Source organism: Tasmannia lanceolata, unplaced genomic scaffold (genome assembly GCF_043159265.1).
Source record: "Tasmannia lanceolata isolate RefF3 unplaced genomic scaffold, GAP_Taslan_0.1 ptg000007l, whole genome shotgun sequence".
NCBI classification, from domain to species: Eukaryota; Viridiplantae; Streptophyta; class Magnoliopsida; order Canellales; family Winteraceae; genus Tasmannia; species Tasmannia lanceolata.
In genome coordinates this window covers 17,356,956-17,373,126 of record NW_027518684.1, presented here as the reverse complement: position 1 = coordinate 17,373,126, position 16,171 = coordinate 17,356,956, and the positions used below count along the sequence as shown (strand labels likewise).

Genomic DNA, 16,171 nt, shown 5'->3' with positions numbered 1-16,171 from the left:
TAATAGGGGAGTGTTTCCTGGTCTTTCACCCATGTACTGCTTTAAACGACTAGTGTTGTGAATAATGCAATACCAACAAAGAGATAAGATTTGGTGAATCGGCACTAGCAACCCACTACATGGTGGGTTACACATATTATGCATTTAATATTGCACATCCCCACACTCATAGCTATAAATCACAGTAAGGGAGTTTAGCATTCCATCTGTGTTTTTGGAAGGGAGTTTAGCATTCCTCAAATTATAAACCAGAGAAGTGGTAGGGGACTTTTCAAAGACTGCAGATATTTTGGGTCCTCAATTTCTGTTGTGAGCACTGACTACTCTAAATGACGTAAGGTTGGGGTGGAGGCTACATGCAAATATATATGTGTGCCCCACTCTTATTTTTGCCTCCAATATTTTTCCTTTGTTTATTGCATCCAAACTAGGGCTGCAACAGGTCGAGTTGGGTCGGGTTTTTCAAAACCCTAGCCCAACCCTGGATCCCATTTTCTTGGCCCTGGCCCGCCCTGACCCTGAGTCAGGGCTGAAAAACCTCAACCCATGGCCCGCCCTACAGGGCTCAGTACTGGCCTTGGCCCGCCCTGATTGGCCCTGATTGGGCAGGGCCGGGCCAGGTCGGCCCTAATTGGCCCTAGCGTAAATACCTGTTAAGAGTGCCAAAAATAAAGCAATCACTTATCATATAGAACAAAATGATCAATAAACACATAAAGGGGACAAACTAAGACAATATGAATTCAACAACATGACGGGCCACAGAGACAATTAATAATAATAATCTAAAGAAACATCAATCCAAGATCATAGAAAACATTAGCAAAAGAAACATGCATAGATGGTTTAATTCTATAATAGAAAACTTAGGGTCGGGCCCGGTCAGGGTACCCGGGGCATTAACCCAGAACCCGACCCGAGCTGAGTCAGGGTCTAAAAAAATGAACCCTGACCCGCCCTCAGGGTTGGAAAATCCAGCCCTGACCCTGTTTGGGCTCAGGGCGGTTTAGGGCCGACAGGGCCAAACTTGCACCCCTAATCCAAACATAGAGGTGTAACTATCAAAATCCAATAGTTGTGAGGGAGTAGAGGCTCTTCCAATCTCTTACTAAGCACTAATAGGGGAGTGTTTCCTGGTCTTTCACCCATGTACTGCTTTAAACGACTAGTGTTGTGAATAATGCAATACCAACAAAGAGATAAGATTTGGTGAATCGGCACTAGCAACCCACTACATGGTGGGTTACACATATTATGCATTTAATATTGCACATCCCCACACTCATAGCTATAAATCACAGTAAGGGAGTTTAGCATTCCATCTGTGTTTTTGGAAGGGAGTTTAGCATTCCTCAAATTATAAACCAGAGAAGTGGTGGGGGACTTTTCAAAGACTGCATATATTTTGGGTCCTCAATTTCTGTTGTGAGCACTGACTACTCTAAATGACGTAAGGTTGGGGTGGAGGGTACATGCAAATATATATGTGTGCCCCACTCTTATTTTTGCCTCCAATATTTTTCCTTTGTTTATTGCATCCAAACTAGGGCTGCAACAGGTCGAGTTGGGTCGGGTTTTTCAAAACCCTAGCCCAACCCTGGATCCCATTTTCTTGGCCCTGGCCCGCCCTGACCCTGAGTCAGGGCTGAAAAACCTCAACCCATGGCCCGCCCTACAGGGCTCAGTACTGGCCTTGGCCCGCCCTGATTGGCCCTGATTGGGCAGGGCCGGGCCAGGCCGGCCCTAATTGACCCTAGTGTAAATACCTGTTAAGAGTGCCAAAAATAAAGCAACCACTTATCATATAGAACAAAATGATCAATAAACAGAGAAAGGGGACAAAATAAGACAATATGAATTCAACAACATGACGGGCCACAGAGACAATTAATAATAATAATCTAAAGAAACATCAATCCAAGATCATAGAAAACATTAGCAAAAGAAACATGCATAGATGGTTTAATTCTATAATAGAAAACTTAGGGTCGGGCCCGGTCAGGGTACCCGGGGAATTAACCCAGAACCCGACCCGAGCTGAGTCAGGGTCTAAAAAAATGAACCCTGACCCGCCCTCAGGGTTGGAAAATCCAGCCCTGACCCTGTTTGGGCTCAGGGCGGTTTAGGGCCGACAGGGCCAAACTTGCACCCCTAATCCAAACATAGGGGTGTAACTATCAAAATCCAATAGTTGTGAGGGAGTAGAGGGTCTTCCAATCTCTTACTAAGCACTAATAGGGGAGTGTTTCCTGGTCTTTCACCCATGTACTGCTTTAAACGACTAGTGTTGTGAATAATGCAATACCAACAAAGAGATAAGATTTGGTGAATCGGCACTAGCAACCCACTACATGGTGGGTTACACATATTATGCATTTAATATTGCACATCCCCACACTCATAGCTATAAATCACAGTAAGGGAGTTTAGCATTCCATCTGTGTTTTTGGAAGGGAGTTTAGCATTCCTCAAATTATAAACCAGAGAAGTGGTGGGGGACTTTTCAAAGACTGCAGATATTTTGGGTCCTCAATTTCTGTTGTGAGCACTGACTACTCTAAATGACGTAAGGTTGGGGTGGAGGCTACATGCAAATATATATGTGTGCCCCACTCTTATTTTTGCCTCCAATATTTTTCCTTTGTTTATTGCATCCAAACTAGGGCTGCAACAGGTCGAGTTGGGTCGGGTTTTTCAAAACCCTAGCCCAACCCTGGATCCCATTTTCTTGGCCCTGGCCCGCCCTGACCCTGAGTCAGGGCTGAAAAACCTCAACCCATGGCCCGCCCTACAGGGCTCAGTACTGGCCTTGGCCCGCCCTGATTGGCCCTGATTGGGCAGGGCCGGGCCAGGCCGGCCCTAATTGGCCCTAGCGTAAATACCTGTTAAGAGTGCCAAAAATAAAGCAATCACTTATCATATAGAACAAAATGATCAATAAACACATAAAGGGGACAAACTAAGACAATATGAATTCAACAACATGACGGGCCACAGAGACAATTAATAATAATAATCTAAAGAAACATCAATCCAAGATCATAGAAAACATTAGCAAAAGAAACATGCATAGATGGTTTAATTCTATAATAGAAAACTTAGGGTCGGGCCCGGTCAGGGTACCCGGGGCATTAACCCAGAACCCGACCCGAGCTGAGTCAGGGTCTAAAAAAATGAACCCTGACCCGCCCTCAGGGTTGGAAAATCCAGCCCTGACCCTGTTTGGGCTCAGGGCGGTTTAGGGCCGACAGGGCCAAACTTGCACCCCTAATCCAAACATAGAGGTGTAACTATCAAAATCCAATAGTTGTGAGGGAGTAGAGGCTCTTCCAATCTCTTACTAAGCACTAATAGGGGAGTGTTTCCTGGTCTTTCACCCATGTACTGCTTTAAACGACTAGTGTTGTGAATAATGCAATACCAACAAAGAGATAAGATTTGGTGAATCGGCACTAGCAACCCACTACATGGTGGGTTACACATATTATGCATTTAATATTGCACATCCCCACACTCATAGCTATAAATCACAGTAAGGGAGTTTAGCATTCCATCTGTGTTTTTGGAAGGGAGTTTAGCATTCCTCAAATTATAAACCAGAGAAGTGGTGGGGGACTTTTCAAAGACTGCATATATTTTGGGTCCTCAATTTCTGTTGTGAGCACTGACTACTCTAAATGACGTAAGGTTGGGGTGGAGGCTACATGCAAATATATATGTGTGCCCCACTCTTATTTTTGCCTCCAATATTTTTCCTTTGTTTATTGCATCCAAACTAGGGCTGCAACAGGTCGAGTTGGGTCGGGTTTTTCAAAACCCTAGCCCAACCCTGGATCCCATTTTCTTGGCCCTGGCCCGCCCTGACCCTGAGTCAGGGCTGAAAAACCTCAACCCATGGCCCGCCCTACAGGGCTCAGTACTGGCCTTGGCCCGCCCTGATTGGCCCTGATTGGGCAGGGCCGGGCCAGGCCGGCCCTAATTGACCCTAGTGTAAATACCTGTTAAGAGTGCCAAAAATAAAGCAACCACTTATCATATAGAACAAAATGATCAATAAACAGAGAAAGGGGACAAAATAAGACAATATGAATTCAACAACATGACGGGCCACAGAGACAATTAATAATAATAATCTAAAGAAACATCAATCCAAGATCATAGAAAACATTAGCAAAAGAAACATGCATAGATGGTTTAATTCTATAATAGAAAACTTAGGGTCGGGCCCGGTCAGGGTACCCGGGGAATTAACCCAGAACCCGACCCGAGCTGAGTCAGGGTCTAAAAAAATGAACCCTGACCCGCCCTCAGGGTTGGAAAATCCAGCCCTGACCCTGTTTGGGCTCAGGGCGGTTTAGGGCCGACAGGGCCAAACTTGCACCCCTAATCCAAACATAGGGGTGTAACTATCAAAATCCAATAGTTGTGAGGGAGTAGAGGCTCTTCCAATCTCTTACTAAGCACTAATAGGGGAGTGTTTCCTGGTCTTTCACCCATGTACTGCTTTAAACGACTAGTGTTGTGAATAATGCAATACCAACAAAGAGATAAGATTTGGTGAATCGGCACTAGCAACCCACTACATGGTGGGTTACACATATTATGCATTTAATATTGCACATCCCCACACTCATAGCTATAAATCACAGTAAGGGAGTTTAGCATTCCATCTGTGTTTTTGGAAGGGAGTTTAGCATTCCTCAAATTATAAACCAGAGAAGTGGTGGGGGACTTTTCAAAGACTGCAGATATTTTGGGTCCTCAATTTCTGTTGTGAGCACTGACTACTCTAAATGACGTAAGGTTGGGGTGGAGGCTACATGCAAATATATATGTGTGCCCCACTATTATTTTTGCCTCCAATATTTTTCCTTTGTTTATTGAATCCAAACTAGGGCTGCAACAGGTCGAGTTGGGTCTGGTTTTTCAAAACCCTAGCCCAACCCTGGATCCCATTTTCTTGGCCCTGGCCCGCCCTGACCCTGAGTCAGGGCTGAAAAACCTCAACCCATGGCCCGCCCTACAGGGCTCAGTACTGGCCTTGGCCCGCCCTGATTGGCCCTGATTGAGCAGGGCCGGGCCAGGCCGGCCCTAATTGACCCTAGCGTAAATACCTGTTAAGAGTGCCAAAAATAAAGCAACCACTTATCATATAGAACAAAATGATCAATAAACAGAGAAAGGGGACAAAATAAGACAATATGAATTCAACAACATGACGGGCCACAGAGACAATTAATAATAATAATCTAAAGAAACATCAATCCAAGATCATAGAAAACATTAGCAAAAGAAACATGCATAGATGGTTTAATTCTATAATAGAAAACTTAGGGTCGGGCCCGGTCAGGGTACCCGGGGCATTAACCCAGAACCCGACCCGAGCTGAGTCAGGGTCTAAAAAAATGAACCCTGACCCGCCCTCAGGGTTGGAAAATCCAGCCCTGACCCTGTTTGGGCTCAGGGCGGTTTAGGGCCGACAGGGCCAAACTTGCACCCCTAATCCAAACATAGGGGTGTAACTATCAAAATCCAATAGTTGTGAGGGAGTAGAGGCTCTTCCAATCTCTTACTAAGCACTAATAGGGGAGTGTTTCCTGGTCTTTCACCCATGTACTGCTTTAAACGACTAGTGTTGTGAATAATGCAATACCAACAAAGAGATAAGATTTGGTGAATCGGCACTAGCAACCCACTACATGGTGGGTTACACATATTATGCATTTAATATTGCACATCCCCACACTCATAGCTATAAATCCCAGTAAGGGAGTTTTGCTGTAGTCATCCTTCTTCACCTTCTGATAGTGTGTTTGTAAGAAAATGGCTTCAAAGACTATTTTTGTTTTGGCTATTTTCTCGATTGCTTTTTTGCTCATCTCCTCAGAGGTGGCAAGTGGAGAAGTTGCTGAGGAAACTACGGGATTAAAAAAGGGTAGGTTTATACATCTTGCCCTCTCTTTCCCTCTTGAATTTTTAGACTCTTTGTCATTGATTTAATTAATTTCAAGTCCATCCCAAAAAAAATTCTACTTGGTATAATTTTATTCTCTTTTCAAAATCATAAACAGTTTCTTCTTTAGAGAAACACGTGAAGTAATTGGAATTTTTAGGATCATTGGATGTGCGTTATAGTACCGGTGCATTCTTGCAGAAACAGATGGAGTAGATGTTAGAGTGATTCCACCTGCACGTCCACGTGTGCATTATCCGCCACCTCGGAGTACTTGCCCTGGTTACATTGGCTGCTAGGCAGTCCGACCAAGGACTATCTTGGTGTCTTGCCTCACAACTAGTTTGAACGTCTAATAATAATGTAATGGGTTTTCTTCAGTACATTAGTGCTCTCTCTCTCTCTCTCTCCAAGTGGTGATGAATAGAAATAGATATATGTGTTATAAAAATAATAAAGATGACTTTCTCTTAACCAAATTGTGGAAAAGCCAAGTTGCAAGGGGTCATGGTTGAAACAGACTCGTCATTGGTCACGGATTGTGTACGTACATATGTATTTTAGAAAGAAAAAAAAGGTTAATGATTTAACACAAACATTTTTTATACCTGACGTTCATGTTTCTTGTCTTTTAGTATTTAAAGAGCTGTAAAAGGGTTTTATGGTTCCCAAAAAGCACTTACATGACAGTTAAATACTTAAAAACAAGAAACATGAGCTTCTTGTATCAAAACATAGTTGTGCTAAAGTCATTTCCCAAAATAAGCATGTAATTGATTCAATAGATGAAAGGAGGATGGATGCATGTGTTAGAATTTCTAATTCAAACGAAACTAGTGAAAAGAGCACACCCCAAGTCGAACTCACCTCTTTTCAAACTGTGAGAAAGCTTCTTTTCTTATTCTTATCTTTTTAGTTTTTTCTTATCCCTTAATGTAATTGTCACACCCCAAACCGGAATCTGAGCCGGCGTGCAACAGCGCCGCACTCCCGTGACTCAAACGCGCGGGCCCGCCAGGCTAAACAGTCAGGGTCACCTTTAACTATTGTATGCAGAGCTACTAATATCATCATAACATCCATGAGTCGCAAATAAAATCTCATTTTTTATTAAGATACTAACATCATGTATCATTTTGATTATCAACATACTAAAATCTCATTTTTATTGATCCACTTTGATGTGTCTAACAGAAAATGAGTTTAGCAGTCACAATAATTATGTTATATTAACCTAAAGTCTATCCAAGAGCCCACAAATCAAAATAAGGTTCACAAGGAATTGAACTCTCAACCACAGGGCTACATCTCCGGACTTAATCTAATTGAGGGATAAGAGGCTATATATATAAAAAAAACAGCAACAAATAATAGGATTTCAAACCCTAAATATCCATCTTTATTTTCCCTTTTTTTTTTGGGGGGGGGGGGGGCAGAGAGAGAGAGAATGCTCCTCCATGCCTACCACCCACCGTGTCCAGAAGTTGTTGAGCAGATGCCCAGATCAGCCGCTGCAATAGCCTCTTAGAGTAGCAGCCACTGCAGTGGTTGATTTGAGCGGAAGTGCGACGAGCAGTCTGTAAATCATGTCCCTTTTAATTTTTATTATTTTGAGTGTAATACTCTAACTCAAGTCAACTAAGCACTGAGATGGGGATAAGGAGTCAGGATTGAAACCCTCTACCATTTGAGATGAGAGCTTGCTTGCTTGAATTGAAAAAAGCTTTTAGTTTCGTAAATGCCTCTATCTTGCTATTAGGCATGGTTTTAAATTTCGGTTTCGGCTAAAATTTCGGACTCATCCGAAACCGAAATTTTGAGCAAAATTCCATACAGCTAACGAAATGCCTTTTTTTTGTGACGAAATTTCGATAATTTCATTTGAAATACTTTAAGGGAATAAAATATTATTTTATTACGAATTTTGAAGAAATTTCCAAAATCTCGAACGAAATTTGATAAATTTTGAGAATTTCGGTTTCGGTCCTCAATGAAATCCGAAATTTCGGTCGAAATTTAAAACCATGCTATTATGTAGGAGTAGCTTTACTTCAGATCTATATATTTCCTTTGGTGCTTTCCCAGGTGGCTAGCTTGCCTTTTCAGTCCATTATTCTACTATATTTTTCAGTTGAAGAACTGTTTTGTTTGGTAGACCGACCTTGTCATTCCAATGGAGGGCTAAACCATCCAATTCATATTAGTTTCCGGAGGAACACAAATCATGCACTCCGCAATAGTGTCTCCATTGGCATCCTCAGGACCAAAGAGGTTGACCCAGGATCATTATACCTTCGTTTTCCGTCAACATTGGTTGTGCAATGATAATATGTGCATTAGATTTTCTATGAACCAACATCAAGTTTGAACTCTTGTCCAATACCCAATCATACGACTTATTTTGTTCCTGTATTGAGAATCTAATTAAAGACCTTTCTTTAATTTAGTTGTTCGAGAAAAAGTTGGATCCGTCATGATTGATTGTCCCGAACAATCTGTTAAAGATGTAGATTTAAAGAAGTGTTAAGTAATTCGTTTATTCGTCTTTTTTAAAAATGTGTTCATTCATACGATCGAATTCCCAAACTAGTTGTGGTCGGCCCTTGAATAGATCCATGTCATTAAGTGCAACCGAATTCAGTTTCTCACCCGATTTTTAAAATGATGTATATCTATTCAAGAGCCCTTCTTCAGTCCTTGCATAAAGAGGGCCCTTGCATCTATCATTCCTCATTCCTCAGCCCTAAAACAATGGAATAAGATAAGAAGATAAAATAATATTAGCCGATGAGATTTTAACAAAATATGAGATTTTAAAAGGTCATGTAACTAACATACTTATGGAGAGAAGACGGATAAAAATATTTGGTAGATGTTAGATCACCCATCCTTGCTAAACCACCTCTGGTTAGTCACGCATGGACGTATATGCGATTCAAGGGGCAAAGAAATATGAGCAGCAGATGGCTCAATTGAAGAGCAGCATATGGCTCTTTTGGGAGAGATTTCCCTCGGCAACAAAGGCAACAACTTTAAGAGGCATCCAAATTTTATTCATAAAAGCTTGAAGAAACGTTACAAGTTGCCTATATTTATAGGTTTGTATGGACGTTCCTACATCTACTCTAAGTAGGAAACGAAAAAAAGAAAGAAAAGAATCCTATGAATTCTCTACAATTCGTTTACCCATAAAATTCGTAAAAATCCTCTAACTAAATCTATATATAAAAGTGAAACTATTAACTAAATCCTTTTCTTGGACGTCACATCTAAAGAAAATTGTTAAAATTAGTTAAAGCAATTCTTAAATAAAATCAAACTAAAATAGGACTCTCTTGAAGAGTAGTAATCAACGTGGACCGTTGATTTGAGCGCCGCATAATATCTTATGATTAGAGGGATTCTAACGGTCCGATCAAGTTTCTAATGATCATGACCGTTGATCTCTTGATGTTGCGAGATGCACCTGCATCAGTTAGTCATTATACCATTACCAGTTTTGTTGTTCAATCATTTCTCTGGATAACTCAAATTTATATCATTTTTCTGGAAGAATTCAAAGAAATTTTTTGGTTTTAAATAGTCACATAAGAACTTAACTCTAAAACATTCAAAGCTCGTAAGGCTCTGTTTTTTTCAACATAAAAATGGATGTAAATTATGTTTTACGTCGAAAGAAATGGAGCCTAATGTATTTTTAGGCCATGTCAGCCAGGGTTTTTTTTTGGGAAATGATAAATGCGCCCCTTTTCATCACTTGGGACACCCAGCTGCATTGTACGTGGCAATCAGGTCCTTTAATTCCTTCAAATGTGAAGTACATCAGCCCCTTTGCAGTCATAGATACACCGTAGCCGGGTGTTCCAAGTGATGAAAAAGGGGTGCATTTATCATTTCCCTTTTCTTTCCCATGATAAATTAGTGTCTCCAAGTGGTGGGAGAGGCGTAGGGCAAGCGGGAGAAGGAGAGGCTCGAGAGATATTTGAGAGGGCACAATTGAAATGAAGGTGAAAAGTGACTAAAATTCAGGAAAAAAGTTGATCCTATTTTGAGTAGAGTTTTTTATTTGCTGATATTTAGCCACTTATTACGACTTTTAGACACAGGTTTCCCGATTTTTTGTTTTGTGAAAAAAAGAAAAAGAAAAAGCATAGGACCCAAACGTCCCTACTCTTTAATACAGATCTCAACAAAATTTGGTAAATTTCGAGAATTTCGGTCTCGATGGGTTTCGGTCCTCACCGAAATCTGACCAAAATCCGAAATTTCGGACCGCCCGTAATTTATGGGCCTGAATTAGTGAGCCGTTGAAATTTAACCCGTCAAAACTGGGCCTGGCTGGGTGAACCCGCGGGTGCCCATAAAATGCCCAAATGATTGAGATTTTATATGGTGTAAGCCCTTACAGTCCGTATTTTTCATAAAGTATTGTACAGACCACATCATAGGATGATCTAAACCCTCCATGTGATGGAACACAACGTAAATAGATTGTGCCCCAAAAATCATTTCCATAGGATGATCCTAGCCCTCCTATCTATAGAGGTTTCCATAAATAGTAATATGCAATTCCTCTATAGATCATAAAGCTAGGATCATCCTATGGAAATGATTTTTTGGGTACAACCTATTTACATTATGGCCCATCACAAGGACGGTTTGGATTACCCTATAGTGTGGGAATAAAAACAGCAAAAAAAAAACTTGGAGACCTACGGGGCCACCCGGCCCATACTGGTGGGATCTGGGTTCACAAAATATTGACCTGTGAGATTTTGGGTCATTTGTGACCCGATCCGTACCACCAGGAATGGGTTGGGTGAAACCCGGCCCGGCCCACCCGTTTGCCACGTCTAGTCACCAAAGTGCATTTAAAGAATATTAATTGGGGCCTCTTTTCATCCAATGAGGGCCTCCTTTCATCGGTTTTTGCAAGGGAGTATAGCTAGGGGTGTAAATGGATCGAATTCAAAGCAGATAAGGCTATATCCGAAGTCGGTTACAGTATACACTATCCGAATTCGGATTCAGATTCGAATTCGACAGATATTTAATTTAATATCTATTACGGAATTCGATTCTGACGGATATTGTCCGAATTCGGATATTATCCGTATCCATTTATCCGGTAAATTTGAACATTTTACTGCAGCACTTTATCTTTCTTCTCCTTCTTACTCGAATGAATTTTCCAAACCCTAAAACCAGACCTCTACCTTCTCTACTCAAAATTAACTCTCAAACCCTAAAATATATGAGATCCTCTTCTTCCTTTTAAAACAATGGCAGAGAGAGAGGCGGGGATGGATGATGGTGTTGGTAGTGGTCTTTGGATTTTTTTTCTTTTTTTGGTGTATATGATGGAATGGGTTTGGGCTATTTTGAACAAGAAAAGTGGGAGTGCTGATGGTGGAAGATGAAGAGAAATGGGAATGGAGATGGGGTTTGGGTTAGAGATGGACGTTAATGGCGGTGATGGAGGTGGCCGTAAGAAGGTGGAGAGGGGCGACAGTGGATTTTGGCGGAGGTTGGGGGCACCAAGGAATGCCGGAGATGGTGTCTCGGCCTCCTCCTTTCTTCTCTCACTTACTTCTCCTTGCAAACCTTAGAAGTCGCCTCTTTTAATTGCATTTTGAGTTTTTATATAATCTTAAGTTGGAAAATTTATCCGAGCCGTCCATTTACCATCAAATGACCTAGATGGCCTTTTTGCTTTAGATTTCTCTAGACGCTATGCCATCATCTTTCAATCGCCATCATCCATTTGTCTCTTTCATCATACAGCCCATATTTGTCGCTTCATAAAGAAGCCTTGTCAAACTCCAAGAATGCCCCTAAAATGAGAGATAACTCCATTTCCAACCGAATACACCTTTTGTTTTTTTTTTTTCTAAAAAGAAAATTCAAAACAAAATTCACTTTTCTTTTAGAAACAAAAGATAGTGTCTCATTACTAAAAAAAAATATTAATGATATTATTAATAATAAATAAAAAGGATGTACTTCTCGGATTCGGATGTTGAACGGATCGGATATACCATTTACCAGATTCGCATCCGCTAAGAGCCGGATATCTCATAAACGGATTCGGATAATATTCCCTTGAAACAGATTCGGATGCAGATGGTATTCGAATTTTCGAATATCCATTTACACCCGTAAGTATAGCATTCTTCAAATTAAAAACCAGAGAACAGGTAGGTGACTTTTCAAAGAATATAAAATGCATGTAGCATTCTTCAAATTAAAAACCAGAGAACAGGTAGGTGACTTTTCAAAGAATATTATATGCACTTTGGTGACATGCATCCAATGGGGGCATCCTTCATCGGTTTTTTGCATGGGAGTTTGGCATAAGAGAAAAGTACGGAATGTGGGCCGATGTTTGGAGAAATTACGGATTGCGGACACCTTTTTAAATATGAACCAAAAAGGGGCTAATCTTCAAAATCGAGTGGAAAAAAGACCCTAATACCCTTCTGACATCAACTGAAACGTCATTCAGCTTACTTTTTCCTTACTGCCCATTAAATGGCGCGTTACACGAGGCTTCTTTTGGCTCGTCTGAATGTGTATTTGAACCTACAGAACCTTGGGTTCATTTCTATCTTGGCCGGCAGAAATAACTAGAGATGGACGGATGCTTGACATGTGTTGGAAAACATTTTGGAACACTGACAACCCAAAGTCAATCATTATCTTTTCTCACTTCTCTTTTAGTTTAGGATGGTAACGTTATTGAATACGTCTCTTTTGGCTTAGAAACTTTTCACTTCTCTTCTGGTCCTCACTTCTCTTTTGGCTTATAACGGTAACGTTATTGAATACGTCTCTTTTGGTTTAGAACGGCGATGTTACACATCTCTTTTGGCTGAGGAAGACCACACTGAGACAGTAGTCTCCTGAAGGTTGACCGGGACACATAGTGATTGGCTTTTTCACGAGAAAACTCATTTTCTAAATTTTATGGTTTTGGGAGGTTTCAAACTTAGTCTATACACATAAAAATCAACCATGGTTGGATTCGATGGACTCCGTGTTGTGCCACAAAAATCATTTCCATAGGTTGATCCTAACCATCCAATCTATAGAGGAAAACTCATAAAAGCTGTATCTATAGGCTTTGTAAAGAAAGCCCTAATCGCAATTTATCTCCAAGATAAAAATGCCCCTCACTTTTCTTTTTCTTTTTTGGGGGGTTCGGGGGTGGGGGGATTTGCAATAGGTGTATTTTGGGTATGTCACAAAGATTATAGCAATGGAATAATTCCGTCGCTGAAGAAGTGATTTTTTATTTTATTTTAAACTTAAAAAAATAGTCTTTTATTTTTTTTAAACTTAAAAAAATAGTCGGCGATGGTAATAACTGACGCTATATCTATAACTGGCGATGGTTATATATTCGACGCCATATCCGTCGCTAAAATCCTTTAGCGATGAAAATATTGTCGACGTGAAAAATATTTAGAGACGGTTATATAACAATTGGTGACGGATGTGAGCTGTCGCCAAAGGGCTTATTTCTTGTAGCACTTGAACTTCTATCAAAATGAAAGTGTATCCAATGAAAGCATATCCATCCATATTCAGACAAATCAATAAGGAAAGTTCAAAGCAAAGAGAGAGGTGACTATCAACTATCAAGTAAACGAGGTGCGAATATAATCTCCAATGGTAAAATTGATGCTGACATTGCCCATTGGATGCATGTCACCAAAGTAATGTAAAAGAATATTAAATGCACGCACTTTGGTGATATGCATCCAATGGGGGCCTCATTTCATCTGTGTTTTTGGAAGGGAGTTTAGCATTCCTCAAATTATAAACCAGAGAAGTGGTGGGGGACTTTTCAAAGACTGCAGATATTTTGGGTCCTCAATTTCTGTTGTGAGCACTGACTACTCTAAATGACGTAAGGTTGGGGTGGAGGCTACATGCAAATATATATGTGTGCCCCACTCTTATTTTTGCCTCCAATATTTTTCCTTTGTTTATTGCATCGAAACTAGGGCTGCAACAGGTCGAGTTGGGTCGGGTTTTTCAAAACCCTAACCCAACCCTGGATCCCATTTTCTTGGCCCTGGCCCGCCCTGACCCTGAGTCAGGGCTGAAAAACCTCAACCCATGGCCCGCCCTACAGGGCTCAGTACTGGCCTTGGCCCGCCCTGATTGGCCCTGATTGGGCAGGGCCGGGCCAGGCCGGCCCTAATTGACCCTAGTGTAAATACCTGTTAAGAGTGCCAAAAATAAAGCAACCACTTATCATATAGAACAAAATGATCAATAAACAGAGAAAGGGAACAAAATAAGACAATATGAATTCAACAACATGACAGGCCACAGAGACAATTAATAATAATAATCTAAAGAAACATCAATCCAAGATCATAGAAAACATTAGCAAAAGAAACATGCATAGATGGTTTAATTCTATAATAGAAAACTTAGGGTCGGGCCCGGTCAGGGTACCAGAGGCATTAACCCAGAACCCGACCCGAGCTGAGTCAGGGTCTAAAAAAATGAACCCTGACCCGCCCTCAGGGTTGGAAAATCCAGCCCTGACCCTGTTTGGGCTCAGGGCGGTTTAGGGCCGACAGGGCCAAACTTGCACCCCTAATCCAAACATAGGGGTGTAACTATCAAAATCCAATAGTTGTGAGGGAGTAGAGGGTCTTCCAATCTCTTACTAAGCACTAATAGGGGAGTGTTTCCTGGTCTTTCACCCATGTACTGCTTTAAACGACTAGTGTTGTGAATAATGCAATACCAACAAAGAGATAAGATTTGGTGAATCGGCACTAGCAACCCACTACATGGTGGGTTACACATATTATGCATTTAATATTGCACATCCCCACACTCATAGCAATAAATCACAGTAAGGGAGTTTAGCATTCCATCCGTGTTTTTGGAAGGGAGTTTAGCATTCCTCAAATTATAAACCAGAGAAGTGGTGGGGGACTTTTCAAAGACTGCAGATATTTTGGGTCCTCAATTTCTGTTGTGAGCACTGACTACTCTAAATGACGTAAGGTTGGGGTGGAGGCTACATGCAAATATATATGTGTGCCCCACTCTTATTTTTGCCTCCAATATTTTTCCTTTGTTTATTGCATCCAAACTAGGGCTGCAACAGGTCGAGTTGGGTCGGGTTTTTCAAAACCCTAGCCCAACCCTGGATCCCATTTTCTTGGCCCTGGCCCGCCCTGACCCTGAGTCAGGGCTGAAAAACCTCAACCCATGGCCCGCCCTACAGGGCTCAGTACTGGCCTTGGCCCGCCCTGATTGGCCCTGATTGGGCAGGGCCGGGCCAGGCCGGCCCTAATTGACCCTAGTGTAAATACCTGTTAAGAGTGCCAAAAATAAAGCAACCACTTATCATATAGAACAAAATGATCAATAAACAGAGAAAGGGAACAAAATAAGACAATATGAATTCAACAACATGACGGGCCACAGAGACAATTAATAATAATAATCTAAAGAAACATCAATCCAAGATCATAAAAAACATTAGCAAAAGAAACATGCATAGATGGTTTAATTCTATAATAGAAAACTTAGGGTCGGGCCCGGTCAGGGTACCAGGGGCATTAACCCAGAACCCGACCCGAGCTGAGTCAGGGTCTAAAAAAATGAACCCTGACCCGCCCTCAGGGTTGGAAAATCCAGCCCTGACCCTGTTTGGGCTCAGGGCGGTTTAGGGCCGACAGGGCCAAACTTGCACCCCTAATCCAAACATAGGGGTGTAACTATCAAAATCCAATAGTTGTGAGGGAGTAGAGGGTCTTCCAATCTCTTACTAAGCACTAATAGGGGAGTGTTTCCTGGTCTTTCACCCATGTACTGCTTTAAACGACTAGTGTTGTGAATAATGCAATACCAACAAAGAGATAAGATTTGGTGAATCGGCACTAGCAACCCACTACATGGTGGGTTACACATATTATGCATTTAATATTGCACATCCCCACACTCATAGCTATAAATCACAGTAAGGGAGTTTAGCATTCCATCTGTGTTTTTGGAAGGGAGTTTAGCATTCCTCAAATTATAAACCAGAGAAGTGGTGGGGGACTTTTCAAAGACTGCAGATATTTTGGGTCCTCAATTTCTGTTGTGAGCACTGACTACTCTAAATGACGTAAGGTTGGGGTGGAGGCGACATGCAAATATATATGTGTGCCCCACTCTTATTTTTGCCTCCAATATTTTTCC

The 16,171-nt window shown here is 41.3% G+C and overlaps 1 long non-coding RNA gene across 1 annotated transcript; it reads left to right on the top strand.

Moving 5' to 3' along the window:
* Positions 1–5,774: 5,774 nt before the first annotated feature.
* Positions 5,775–6,432, top strand: LOC143881092 (uncharacterized). Its single transcript, XR_013251854.1, has 2 exons — positions 5,775–5,935; positions 6,155–6,432. It is a non-coding gene; the product is annotated as an uncharacterized LOC143881092 (long non-coding RNA).
* The last annotated feature ends 9,739 nt before the right edge of the window (positions 6,433–16,171 follow it).